At 39.8% G+C, this 14,747-nt stretch overlaps 1 protein-coding gene across 1 annotated transcript in view; it reads left to right on the top strand.

Moving 5' to 3' along the window:
* The first annotated feature begins 488 nt into the window (after nt 1-488).
* The window catches only part of LOC144824397 (solute carrier family 22 member 7-like), a 327,454-nt gene continuing 313,195 nt past the window's right edge, over nt 489-14,747 (top strand). Inside the window, exons 1-2 of the mRNA XM_078683505.1 lie at nt 489-526; nt 8,218-8,279. The gene's annotated coding sequence lies outside the window, so the exon portion shown is untranslated. The remainder of the gene's footprint in view (nt 527-8,217; nt 8,280-14,747) is intronic.

Genomic DNA, 14,747 nt, shown 5'->3' on the forward strand with positions numbered 1-14,747 from the left:
AACTTCAATATATGTTATATCTGTAGATATATTTTCAAATAACAACATAGATAATAATTATAGTTAATATCATACAATGTATTTTTTACAAACATTTTAAATTATATCTGTTATATGTTTAATTTATTAATATTATTTTTATAATATTAATACATTAACATTATTCACAATTTTTATATAAATCATGAAAAAACCACTTTTATTTTCATTAATTTAAACACATTATGTTTTGTTTTATTATAACATTAAATATTAAACTATATTAATAATTAATGTAATAATAAAAAACGAATATCAAAATAATATTGTTCTAGAAAAATTAATAATACATAGCATAAATGTAGCAAAACAATTTATACAGTTTTAACAAATTTCTGTTACTAAAACAAATTTATTTGACATTTATTTAACTATTATTTGGATAATACTATCATTTGGGTGTTTTATTTTGTAACCGCTCTTAGTCTTTTTAGGTCATTTTAGAAGATTCAAGCTCGCGGTTGGAAGCTACTTCACGTCTGAGAAGGTAAGATTGCTATTTGTTATATTTTAACTAATTTAAGGACATTTTGAAGGTAGTACTTTGTTATTTGTTGTTTGTGGACTGCTATGTTAGGGTTAACTTTGTATGTAGTTGGTTATTAACGTTTTTACCTTTTCTTAGCGGTTTCTCAGTAACGGCCTTGGAGTTATTGTGTTTGTGGCTTTTTATTAATTTGTTGTTAGATATATGTATGTTCTAGTTATTAATAATGTATTATTTTAGGTTATATGTAGGTGGGAATGTTTTTTTTTTCTCTTGTACGTTTTTGGAAACAGCCATTTCCGTTTCCGAGCGGTTACCTTTTTTTTTTTTAAAGAAGTGCATTTCAGTTGTTGTAACTGCTATGTGTTTTACACTTCGTTTATTTTTCGGGTTTTCTGGAGCGTTTCTTAAAATTTTGTACCTTTTTCGGGTTTTTGATGGATTCAGATTTATCTAATTATTGGGATTTCGGATGTATTTTGAACAGTTGTATTTTTGCATTGTATTGGGCCACTTTTTTTTATGCTGTGGATTTATTACTGCATGGCTTGTTATGGACCATTGGATTTGCTAATTACGTTGTTGTGAAAAGGTAAATGCATTTATATTATTAAATGTTGTGGGTTGGGAAATGTACTATTTTAAAACTATTTATGTTGAGTTAGTTTTTTTTTGGCTAAAAATTAATATATATTATTAATTATTAGACAAAAAAATCTTATGATTTGTGAATAAGATGGTTTGGTTACATGTAAGGCATTTTGTTAATGTCCTGAATTTTTTTGAGTTATTGTTTTCAGTTTAGTGTTTTGGCTATAATTTTTAAGTATTCTAGTCCTCTTGTTGTGGGGTAAAGTTGTACTTGTTGTTGTAAATATTGGTACATTTGGGCTGTTTGTCTTGATAGTTTGGGCTTTAATTGTCTTCCCCCTCCTTCCCATGGAAGCCAAACAGGTGGCTATACAGGGGTTAATAGAGTCACGCCTTGATTTTAACAATGTGCTCTACCTCGGCGCCCCAGAGTACACCCTGCGCAGACTCCAGACAGTGCAGAACTGCGCAGCCCGCATACTACTAGAGCTCCCTCGCAGACAATCAGTGAGGGCCGGGCTGGTCAGCCTTCACTGGCTACCGGTGCGCCAGAGTGTTCTTTTCAGGGCAATGTGTATAGCCCATCAGGCCTTCTGGGACACAGGCCCCAGGATTACCCGTGACTTAATCGCCCACTACATTCCCAGCAGAAGCCTCCGCTCCAGTCAGACCTTCCTAGCTGTGGTCCCTAGAATAAAAAGGACCAGATCTGGTGGCAGGACGTTCGCCCACAATGCATCTAGGACCTGGAACACCCTGCCCCTGCATATCAGAGCCAACTCCAATCTCTCTGCGTTTCGCAAACAGCTAAAAACCTTCCTCTTTAACCTACCCCATTAACTTCAACTAGCCTCCCTCACAAGTCTCTTGTAGGTTTCTGGTTATCTTTAGCGCTTGGACGCCTCCGGGCAGCAATTCGCAATCTATAAATCTACATCCAATTCCAATTCCAATTCCAATTGTATAACGGATTGCTCAATTCTTAACTCTTGGAAACTTTGTTCTTTTTGTATTGCTGTTAGTAGTTTGTGTAGTGTAGGAGTTGTTCGGCCAGTTGAAGATAGAAAGGCATTATGCCAAAACTCCACTGCGTTGTTTGTCTTGGCCTCTTGATTTAGGGTTGGTAGATATACATTCCACCAAGGAATTAGGAATTTAGGCTGTCATCTGTGGCCTGACCTGTGTAGTCTCCCCACCCAGGTGTCCTCAAAATAATCCAAAAGTGGAGCCAATTTTTGTTCATTTTGTGTATAGAAAGGACTTCCTATTAAAAGATTATAGCGTTCAGCCACATCGGTGATTGGCACGTATGCTAGGGCAATGAGGTGTTTTATTTGGTATGCAAATGTAATATTGGTTGCATATTCAACACTAAGGGGTCCATTAGGATGGCGTGCAGGCTTTGCCCGCCCGCCACCCTAATGGAGTAGTGGACCGCCCGCTAACAGTGCGGGGGTCCCGAAAATGGCATTAGGATGCACCCGCCACACAGGCGGGCGCATCCTGTATGTTTACCATTGTGGCGGGCGGAGAAGGAATCTCCGGCCGCCGCAATGGTAAAAGTGCATGTTGTGCTTTTCAAAGTGCAACATGACAGGCACCGCGTGGTGCCTGCCATGTTGCACTTTGAAATGCGGGGGGGTACCATAGGTACCCCCCATGTGCACCCCCCAATCCACGGACTCCCAGGGGGCCCGCAAGGAGTCTCCGCATGCCTTTCCGTAGCGGCATAGCCGCCACGGAAATGCATTGTGCATAGCCCATAGTAATACGGCGGACGGTGTCTAAAAGACACCGCCACCATGTTACTGGTTTTCCGCCCCTGCCGCTAGGCGACGGGGCGGAAAACAGGCGGGCGGTGTTTCCCACCGCCGCGGTCCCTCCCGCCATCCAAATCTGGCGGGGGGGAATTGGGCTGATGATGTCGGGCGGATTTCCTCCGCCAGGCTGGCGGTAGCCACCGCCAGCCTGGCGGAGGAAATCCGCCCGACATCATAATGGACCCCTAAGTGTTAATTTTTGCAAATGTCTCCATAGACATTGGTTAAAATGGAAGTAACATCCTTGTATGGATGTGTGTGGATATATTTTAAGGATAGAATTTATCATTGCTTGTTCAAAGTCTATTATAATTTTTAGAGGAAAGAAGTCTCTTGTTTCTTGTTTTATTTTGTTTAATATTTCTGTGTATGTAGAAGTTTGTTTGTTTGGTAACAAACAATAGATGAATGGTATGCAGGTATTATGGAATTGCCCATGTATAGTATATAATTGATAGAATGGTTTAGGGCATCCATAATCCATGTTTGACTATCTGTTAATTTTTTAAGGTTGGTGTTTGTTGCAAACATTATTATCCTTTTATCTTTGTTGCTGTTGTCGTAGAAGATAAAAGGTTCATCATTATGAGTTATGGTAAGCTCAGGTGGAATTATGACCTCTTCAAAAGTTTTAGGTGTTGCTATTGTTGGTCTACTAGATTTTCTGGTTCTAGCAATAGTTCTTCTTATAGCAGCTATAGTTGGTAACTGACCTCTTGCCTCTCTAGGTACTCTAGGTATTAATTCCTTAAGTATTACACTAGTTGGTAAGTCATAGGTTTTGTTAATTCCTTGATATTGTCTACAGTAGATCTAACCTCTATTTCAGAGATGTTAGGTGGATGGTTATGTTCAGTAGTATTACTAACACTTGTTTCTCATTTTTTAAAACAAGCATTTCACATTTTCAGTATTTGAAAACTGTGTTTTATAAAAAACAATAATTAGACATTTAAGTTGGAGTTTATGAGTTAGTTATAACATTTTACTATTGAATTAGCATTTACTTAGTGTTTAAAGAGGACATTTAATAGACTTACTTTTCAACTTTGTTGTTGTACTTTTCTAGAAAATGTTCATCTGTTTGTTAATGTTGATTCTGTTTAGGAAATATGTAGAGATAGATAGAAAAGCAGTTTTAGATATTTACAATGAACTTCAGGTTGCAAGTAATGTAACATTTTATACAGAAACATAAGATTACTTACTTTTAGTTGATTTGTAGTATATTTGTATGAGAACAATCTTTAGGGTAGTAGAAATAAGTCCAGTTTTCCTTTAGCTGAATATTTTCTGCTGGTTTTTTAGTCTTAATTTTAGCTCTTTATATAGGGTATGTTTAATTAGTGTTTGTTTGTGATTGGTTAGAAACCTAGAAACGAGTTTCTATTGGTTAGTTTGAATTTTTTTCATTTAAATATTTTAGTTTGCTGAATGTGAAATGTTTATTCAGAGAGTTTGTGTATTAGTAAGTATTTTATAAATATAATTTAATAGTATAGCTTTAAACAATTTATAATATTAAATAAAATATGTGTATATATAGCAACAGTTATTTTTAATTGTTTGCATAGATTAAGTTATTTATTATAATTATTTTAGAGAGATATATTTATTTAATAGTGTTTAGTATGTATATACCTAGGTATATGGGTATAATGTTACTTTATTTAATGTGTATAATGTTTCCAGAAACTGTAAGAATAATTTAGAGAAGTTGATATTTAGGTAATGTCGATATTTATGATGTCTATATTTTGGTAATCGATGTTTTTGTATTGTGGTATATATATTATTGACTGTCGATATTTTGTATTTCGATATTAGTGTGGTCGAAATTAGTGTAGTCGAGATTTTTGTATATTGAAATAGTGAGATCGATGTTTTAGTAATTTTATAAATAAGTATAGGTTGTCGATGTAATTGTAATCTATATTTAAGACACAATATTTGTGTAGGTCGATTTTGGTGGAATCGAAATTTTGTCAGTGATTCCTGGTGACAGTGCGCTCTATAAGTACCAGGACATTTATATTTACATTTACCTCCCTCCCCCTTCAGTCCCATCTTCCACATAGACATAGAGTCCAGGACCGTCCGGCAGAGAAGGTCTGTCGCCCTCCCCCGAATCACCCCCTCCAAATCAAAGTTAACAATCTATGTGTGCAGCATAAAGAACATTACCACTAAAACTACGTGGAAGTGCACAATAATAATATGTAACAAACAGTAGGTGGGGGGGGGGTTGGATAAAACTTGCGTGCTGTCCGGTTATGAGCTGAAATCTCCATCACCCATTCCATCCCAATTTAAGAGTGTGAGTCCTGGGTGTCGTTCTGCGAGCTCCCTGTCTGCTTAGCCTTGTCCTGCTCCCTCCCGTGGATTGCCACTACCAATGGGTGTAGTAACAGAGCCTCCGCTTCCTCATCTCCAGAAATATGACCGCCCAAGTCTTCCTCCCCTTCAGAGCGTGCCTTCCTCTCCAGGCAGCGAAATTTGGACCCCGCCATGTCTCCTGTGACAAGGGATGTCGAGTTCCGCCTCTGTCTGCCCGTCGCACCCTTCGTGGGATTTGATGTCATCTGCACACGCTGGCTACTCCTCGATCTCCTCTGTCTCTGAGTCTTCGGCAGCCCCCCCTGTGGCCCGCTAATAGACGGTACATTTGCAGCCTTGCGCCGTCCATCCTCCGGATCATAGGGCGCTGCTCCAGCCACTGCCACGCATCCTCCGGGTGGGTTTAAAAGTGTGCCTTCTCTTTATAGATCACTTTCAGTTTCGCCGGGAAGTGCAGCATATATTGCATATGTAGGTCTCTCAATTTGGCTTTCACTAGATCAAAGGAGCGCCTCTGTTTTTGCACCTCCTGGCTATAGTCTGGAAATATCATTATGTGGGCATTCTCCCGTCGGATCTCCCCCATTTTCCTGGCTTCCCGCAGGAGCACGTCCCGATCATCAAAGTTCAGGAAGCGCACGATGACAGGCCGCAGCCTTGCTCCCACTGGCAGTTTTGCCAGCAACGCGCGGTGCGCTCGTTCAATCAGGAAGCAATTAGAGAACTTCGCCGTCGGGAAGGTCTTCTTTATCCAGGAGTGCAGGAACGCCACCATATTAGTCCCTTTGAGACCTTCTCTAAGGCCCACAAAGCGAAGGTTGTTGCGCCAAGCCCTATTTTGCGCGTTGTCCACCTTCCATTGTAGCTGGCGATGTGGGGCCTGAAGTTCCGCCATGTCTTTCTTGAGGGTAGTGATAGAGTCCTCTGCCTTGCCAACTCTTGTTTCAGCCATGGTCACCCTCTCTGTTAGGTTACAAAATTCCTGTCTCAGCAGTGTTACTTCTGAGCCCGTTTCCCCGATCTTGACTTATAGTGCCACTCGGGACGCCTGTATGTCGTCTCTTGAGGCTTGTATGGCTCCCATCAAACGCTCTGTGTCCGAACGTGGGCCTGGGGGGACAGTCTCTGCGGAAATCTGTGTCGTAGCATACCGGTCCAGTGGCCCTTGCCGTGGCGTCCTGGCGGCCGCTACTTTTTTACCCATTCTGGGCATCTCTGAAGGCCCGTCCCTTGCGATGGATCCCTTGGCCGATCTGTTCTTCTCCGTTCGGTCGGGCCACTTATGGCGTCCCCAAGGCAGGCTGTCTAGCCGGCCCCGTGGCCTGCTCGTCCCCGATGCGTCTCACCTCCGTGAATAGTAAATTAAATAGGTTCAGTGTCCAGCACCTACCCTAATTAAACGTAGATTGGAGTTGGAATAGTTAATTAAATAGGTTCAGTGTCCAGCACCTACCCTAATTAAATTTAGATTGGAGTTAGAATAGTAAATTAAATAGGTTCAGTGTCCAACACCTACCCTAATTAAATGTAGATTGATTGGAGTTGGAATAGTAAATTAAATAGGTTCAGTGTCCAGCACCTACCCTAATTAAATGTAAATTGGATTAGGAATAGTAAATGAAATAGGTTCAGTGTCCTGCACCTACCATAATTAAATGTAGATTAGAGTTGGAATAGTTAAATAAATAGGTTCCATGTCCAGTACCTACCCAAATTCAATGTAGATTGGAGTTGGAATAGTAAATTAAATAGGTTCAGTGTCCAGCACCTACCCTAATTAAATGTAGATTGGAGTTGAAATAGTTAATTAAATAGGTTCAGTGTCCAGCACCTATCCTAATTAAATGTAGATTGGAGTTGGAATAGTGAATTAAATAGGTTCAGTGTCCAGCAACTACCCTAATTAAATGTAGATGGGATTTGGAATAGTTAATTTAATAGATTAAGTGTTTAGTATTAATAAAAATATTTTTTATATTGGATGTGGATAAGTAAATGTTTCATGTTCAGAGTCCAGTATCGACTTAAATAAATTGTATATTCATGTGTGAATAGTAAATTGATAGTAATAGTTCATTATATATGTAAAAAAATATAAGATCTATATATATATATAGTAAAAAATATTTACATTTTATATATTGGTAGTAATTAGTTAATAATGGGTAGTAGACCAAAATGACACAGTTTTAAAACACATTTTTTCTTTATTTGTTCATATAGTAAATAAAGCAAATAATACATGTTTAAATAATGATTTTATACAATTTAAACAAATAAATAAATCTAATTTGTCACAAAAGTTTTTACATTTCGATACCTTTCCAGTAAATGACATTTTTGGTATATGTAAACAATATAGTAAATGAGAAAACATTGATCAATATTATATATAGAGTATATACATTTTAAGAGAAATTACAATACATCACAATTGTTAATAAATGATATAGTAATGTATTTGTTACATATAAATGTGAACTTCAATATATGTTATATCTGTAGATATATTTTCAAATAACAACATAGATAATAATTATAGTTAATATCATACAATGTATTTTTTACAAACATTTTAAATTATATCTGTTATATGTTTAATTTATTAATATTATTTTTATAATATTAATACATTAACATTATTCACAATTTTTATATAAATCATGAAATAAACACTTTTATTTTCATTAATTTAAACACATTATGTTTTGTTTTATTATAACATTAAATATTAAACTATATTAATAATTAATGTAATAATAAAAAACGAATATCAAAATAATATTGTTCTAGAAAAATTTATAATACATAGCATAAATGTAGCAAAACAATTTATACAGTTTTAACAAATTTCTGTTACTAAAACAAATTTATTTGACATTTATTTAACTATTATTTGGATAATACTATCATTTGGGTGTTTTATTTTGTAACCGCTCTTAGTCTTTTTAGGTCATTTTAGAAGATTCAAGCTCGCGGTTGGAAGCTACTTCACGTCTGAGAAGGTAAGATTGCTATTTGTTATATTTTAACTAATTTAAGGACATTTTGAAGGTAGTACTTTGTTATTTGTTGTTTGTGGACTGCTATGTTAGGGCTAACTTTGTATGTAGTTGGTTATTAACGTTTTTACCTTTTCTTAGCGGTTTCTCAGTAACGGCCTTGGAGTTATTGTGTTTGTGGCTTTTTATTAATTTGTTGTTAGATATATGTATGTTCTAGTTATTAATAATGTATTATTTTAGGTTATATGTAGGTGGGAATGTTTTTTTTTTCTCTTGTACGTTTTTGGAAACGGCCATTTCCGTTTCCGAGCGGTTACCTTTTTTTTTTTAAAGAAGTGCATTTCAGTTGTTGTAACTGCTATGTGTTTTACACTTCGTTTATTTTTCGGGTTTTCTGGAGCGTTTCTTAAAATTTTTTACCTTTTTCGGGTTTTTGATGGATTCAGATTTATCTAATTATTGGGATTTCGGATGTATTTTGAACAGTTGTATTTTTGCATTGTATTGGGCCACTTTTTTTTATGCTGTGGATTTATTACTGCATGGCTTGTTATGGACCATTGGATTTGCTAATTACGTTGTTGTGAAAAGGTAAATGCATTTATATTATTAAATGTTGTGGGTTGGGAAATGTACTATTTTAAAACTATTTATGTTGAGTTAGTTTTTTTTTGGCTAAAAATTAATATATATTATTAATTATTAGACAAAAAAACTTATGATTTGTGAATAAGATGGTTTGGTTACATGTAAGGCATTTTGTTAATGTCCTGAATTTTTTTGAGTTATTGTTTTCAGTTTAGTGTTTTGGCTATAATTTTTAAGTATTCTAGTCCTCTTGTTGTGGGGTATAGTTGTACTTGTTGTTGTAAATATTGGTACATTTGGGCTGTTTGTCTTGATAGTTTGGGCTTTAATTGTCTTCCCCCTCCTTCCCATGGAAGCCAAACAGGTGGCTATACAGGGGTTAATAGAGTCACGCCTTGATTTTAACAATGTGCTCTACCTCGGCGCCCCAGAGTACACCCTGCGCAGACTCCAGACAGTGCAGAACTGCGCAGCCCGCATACTACTAGAGCTCCCTCGCAGACAATCAGTGAGGGCCGGGCTGGTCAGCCTTCACTGGCTACCGGTGCGCCAGAGAGTTCTTTTCAGGGCAATGTGTATAGCCCATCAGGCCTTCTGGGACACAGGCCCCAGGATTACCCGTGACTTAATCGCCCACTACATTCCCAGCAGAAGCCTCCGCTCCAGTCAGACCTTCCTAGCTGTGGTCCCTAGAATAAAAAGGACCAGATCTGGTGGCAGGACGTTCGCCCACAATGCATCTAGGAACTGGAACACCCTGCCCCTGCATATCAGAGCCAACTCCAATCTCTCTGCGTTTCGCAAACAGCTAAAAACCTTCCTCTTTAACCTACCCCATTAACTTCAACTAGCCTCCCTCACAAGTCTCTTGTAGGTTTCTGGTTATCTTTAGCGCTTGGACGCCTCCGGGCAGCAATTCGCAATCTATAAATCTACATCCAATTCCAATTCCAATTCCAATTGTATAACGGATTGCTCAATTCTTAACTCTTGGAAACTTTGTTCTTTTTGTATTGCTGTTAGTAGTTTGTGTAGTGTAGGAGTTGTTCGGCCAGTTGAAGATAGAAAGGCATTATGCCAAAACTCCACTGCGTTGTTTGTCTTGGCCTCTTGATTTAGGGTTGGTAGATATACATTCCACCAAGGAATTAGGAATTTAGGCTGTCATCTGTGGCCTGACCTGTGTAGTCTCCCCACCCAGGTGTCCTCAAAATAATCCAAAAGTGGAGCCAATTTTTGTTCATTTTGTGTATAGAAAGGACTTCCTATTAAAAGATTATAGCGTTCAGCCACATCGGTGATTGGCACGTATGCTAGGGCAATGAGGTGTTTTATTTGGTATGCAAATGTAATATTGGTTGCATATTCAACACTAAGGGGTCCATTAGGATGGCGTGCAGGCTTTGCCCGCCCGCCACCCTAATGGAGTAGTGGACCGCCCGCTAACAGTGCGGGGGTCCCGAAAATGGCATTAGGATGCACCCGCCACACAGGCGGGCGCATCCTGTATGTTTACCATTGTGGCGGGCGGAGAAGGAATCTCCGGCCGCCGCAATGGTAAAAGTGCATATTGTGCTTTTCAAAGTGCAACATGACAGGCACCGCGTGGTGCCTGCCATGTTGCACTTTGAAATGCGGGGGGGTACCATAGGTACCCCCCATGTGCACCCCCCAATCCACGGACTCCCAGGGGGCCCGCAAGGAGTCTCCGCATGCCTTTCCGTAGCGGCATAGCCGCCACGGAAATGCATTGTGCATAGCCCATAGTAATACGGCGGACGGTGTCTAAAAGACACCGCCACCATGTTACTGGTTTTCCGCCCCTGCCGCTAGGCGACGGGGCGGAAAACAGGCGGGCGGTGTTTCCCACCGCCGCGGTCCCTCCCGCCATCCAAATCTGGCGGGGGGGAATTGGGCTGATGATGTCGGGCGGATTTCCTCCGCCAGGCTGGCGGTAGCCACCGCCAGCCTGGCGGAGGAAATCCGCCCGACATCATAATGGACCCCTAAGTGTTAATTTTTGCAAATGTCTCCATAGACATTGGTTAAAATGGAAGTAACATCCTTGTATGGATGTGTGTGGATATATTTTAAGGATAGAATTTATCATTGCTTGTTCAAAGTCTATTATAATTTTTAGGGGAAAGAAGTCTCTTGTTTCTTGTTTTATTTTGTTTAATATTTCTGTGTATGTAGAAGTTTGTTTGTTTGGTAACAAACAATAGATGAATGGTATGCAGGTATTATGGAATTGCCCATGTATAGTATATAATTGATAGAATGGTTTAGGGCATCCATAATCCATGTTTGACTATCTGTTAATTTTTTAAGGTTGGTGTTTGTTGCAAACATTATTATCCTTTTATCTTTGTTGCTGTTGTCGTAGAAGATAAAAGGTTCATCATTATGAGTTATGGTAAGCTCAGGTGGAATTATGACCTCTTCAAAAGTTTTAGGTGTTGCTATTGTTGGTCTACTAGATTTTCTGGTTCTAGCAATAGTTCTTCTTATAGCAGCTATAGTTGGTAACTGACCTCTTGCCTCTCTAGGTACTCTAGGTATTAATTCCTTAAGTATTACACTAGTTGGTAAGTCATAGGTTTTGTTAATTCCTTGATATTGTCTACAGTAGATCTAACCTCTATTTCAGAGATGTTAGGTGGATGGTTATGTTCAGTAGTATTACTAACACTTGTTTCTCATTTTTTAAAACAAGCATTTCACATTTTCAGTATTTGAAAACTGTGTTTTATAAAAAACAATAATTAGACATTTAAGTTGGAGTTTATGAGTTAGTTATAACATTTTACTATTGAATTAGCATTTACTTAGTGTTTAAAGAGGACATTTAATAGACTTACTTTTCAACTTTGTTGTTGTACTTTTCTAGAAAATGTTCATCTGTTTGTTAATGTTGATTCTGTTTAGGAAATATGTAGAGATAGATAGAAAAGCAGTTTTAGATATTTACAATGAACTTCAGGTTGCAAGTAATGTAACATTTTATACAGAAACATAAGATTACTTACTTTTAGTTGATTTGTAGTATATTTGTATGAGAACAATCTTTAGGGTAGTAGAAATAAGTCCAGTTTTCCTTTAGCTGAATATTTTCTGCTGGTTTTTTAGTCTTAATTTTAGCTCTTTATATAGGGTATGTTTAATTAGTGTTTGTTTGTGATTGGTTAGAAACCTAGAAACGAGTTTCTATTGGTTAGTTTGAATTTTTTTCATTTAAATATTTTAGTTTGCTGAATGTGAAATGTTTATTCAGAGAGTTTGTGTATTAGTAAGTATTTTATAAATATAATTTAATAGTATAGCTTTAAACAATTTATAATATTAAATAAAATATGTGTATATATAGCAACAGTTATTTTTAATTGTTTGCATAGATTAAGTTATTTATTATAATTATTTTAGAGAGATATATTTATTTAATAGTGTTTAGTATGTATATACCTAGGTATATGGGTATAATGTTAATTTATTTAATGTGTATAATGTTTCCAGAAACTGTAAGAATAATTTAGAGAAGTTGATATTTAGGTAATGTCGATATTTTTGATGTCTATATTTTGGTAATCGATGTTTTTGTATTGTGGTATATATATTATTGACTGTCGATATTTTGTATTTCGATATTAGTGTGGTCGAAATTAGTGTAGTCGAGATTTTTGTATATTGAAATAGTGAGATCGATGTTTTAGTAATTTTATAAATAAGTATAGGTTGTCGATGTAATTGTAATCTATATTTAAGACACAATATTTGTGTAGGTCGATTTTGGTGGAATCGAAATTTTGTCAGTGATTCCTGGTGACAGTGCGCTCTATAAGTACCAGGACATTTATATTTACATTTACCTCCCTCCCCCTTCAGTCCCATCTTCCACATAGACATAGAGTCCAGGACCGTCCGGCAGAGAAGGTCTGTCGCCCTCCCCCGAATCACCCCCTCCAAATCAAAGTTAACAATCTATGTGTGCAGCATAAAGAACATTACCACTAAAACTACGTGGAAGTGCACAATAATAATATGTAACAAACAGTAGGTGGGGGGGGGTTGGATAAAACTTGCGTGCTGTCCGGTTATGAGCTGAAATCTCCATCACCCATTCCATCCCAATTTAAGAGTGTGAGTCCTGGGTGTCGTTCTGCGAGCTCCCTGTCTGCTTAGCCTTGTCCTGCTCCCTCCCGTGGATTGCCACTACCAATGGGTGTAGTAACAGAGCCTCCGCTTCCTCATCTCCAGAAAAAGGACCGCCCAAGTCTTCCTCCCCTTCAGAGCGTGCCTTCCTCTCCAGGCAGCGAAATCTGGACCCCGCCATGTCTCCTGTGACAAGGGATGTCGAGTTCCGCCTCTGTCTGCCCGTCTCACCCTTCGTGGGATTTGATGTCATCTGCACACGCTGGCTACTCCTCGATCTCCTCTGTCTCTGAGTCTTCGGCAGCCCCCCCCGTGGCCCGCTAATAGACGGTACATTTGCAGCCTTGCGCCGTCCATCCTCCGGATCATAGGGCGCTGCTCCAGCCACTGCCACGCATCCTCCGGGTGGGTTTAAAAGTGTGCCTTCTCTTTATAGATCACTTTCAGTTTCGCCGGGAAGTGCAGCATATATTGCATATGTAGGTCTCTCAATTTGGCTTTCACTAGATCAAAGGAGCGCCTCTGTTTTTGCACCTCCTGGCTATAGTCTGGAAATATCATTATGTGGGCATTCTCCCGTCGGATCTCCCCCATTTTCCTGGCTTCCCGCAGGAGCACGTCCCGATCATCAAAGTTCAGGAAGCGCACGATGACAGGCCGCAGCCTTGCTCCCACTGGCAGTTTTGCCAGCAACGCGCGGTGCGCTCGTTCAATCAGGAAGCAATTAGAGAACTTCGCCGTCGGGAAGGTCTTCTTTATCCAGGAGTGCAGGAACGCCACCATATTAGTCCCTTTGAGACCTTCTCTAAGGCCCACAAAGCGAAGGTTGTTGCGCCAAGCCCTATTTTGCGCGTTGTCCACCTTCCATTGTAGCTGGCGATGTGGGGCCTGAAGTTCCGCCATGTCTTTCTTGAGGGTAGTGATAGAGTCCTCCGCCTTGCCAACTCTTGTTTCAGCCATGGTCACCCTCTCTGTTAGGTTACAAAATTCCTGTCTCAGCAGTGTTACTTCTGAGCCCGTTTCCCCGATCTTGACTTATAGTGCCACTCGGGACGCCTGTATGTCGTCTCTTGAGGCTTGTATGGCTCCCATCAAACGCTCTGTGTCCGAACGTGGGCCTGGGGGGACAGTCTCTGCGGAAATCTGTGTCGTAGCATACCGGTCCAGTGGCCCTTGCCGTGGCGTCCTGGCGGCCGCTACTTTTTTACCCATTCTGGGCATCTCTGAAGGCCCGTCCCTTGCGATGGATCCCTTGGCCGATCTGTTCTTCTCCGTTCGGTCGGGCCACTTATGGCGTCCCCAAGGCAGGCTGTCTAGCCGGCCCCGTGGCCTGCTCGTCCCCGATGCGTCTCACCTCCGTGAGTGCCGTCCGGTTGAAGATTGGACCATCCGCTCCACCTCCGGGTTCAGGCTCCAGTGTCTTTGTAGTGTTGTTAGCACTATCACCGTGGCGGGGGGGGAGGGGAGGGGGGAGTGTGGGGGTCAGAAGGGTCTCCGCGGTGCCTCTTTTGCTGCCAATGTCGGCACCTGTGAGTAGTCCCTGCTGTCCAGGACGCCTGCAATCCTGGTGCTGTCACTCACGGGGGTGGCAGACTCACGAATGCCCATCTCGCCATTCGTGGTCCCGGTGTGTGTGTCGCCAGATGTCTGTGGGGGGTTCCCTTTGTTACGGTTCCCTGCCGCCTTAGCCACTGGTCCGGAGCCCCCCCTGAGGCGTCTCGCTACTTCCTG

Source organism: Lissotriton helveticus, chromosome 3_1 (assembly GCF_964261635.1).
Source record: "Lissotriton helveticus chromosome 3_1, aLisHel1.1, whole genome shotgun sequence".
NCBI lineage: Eukaryota > Metazoa > Chordata > Amphibia > Caudata > Salamandridae > Lissotriton > Lissotriton helveticus.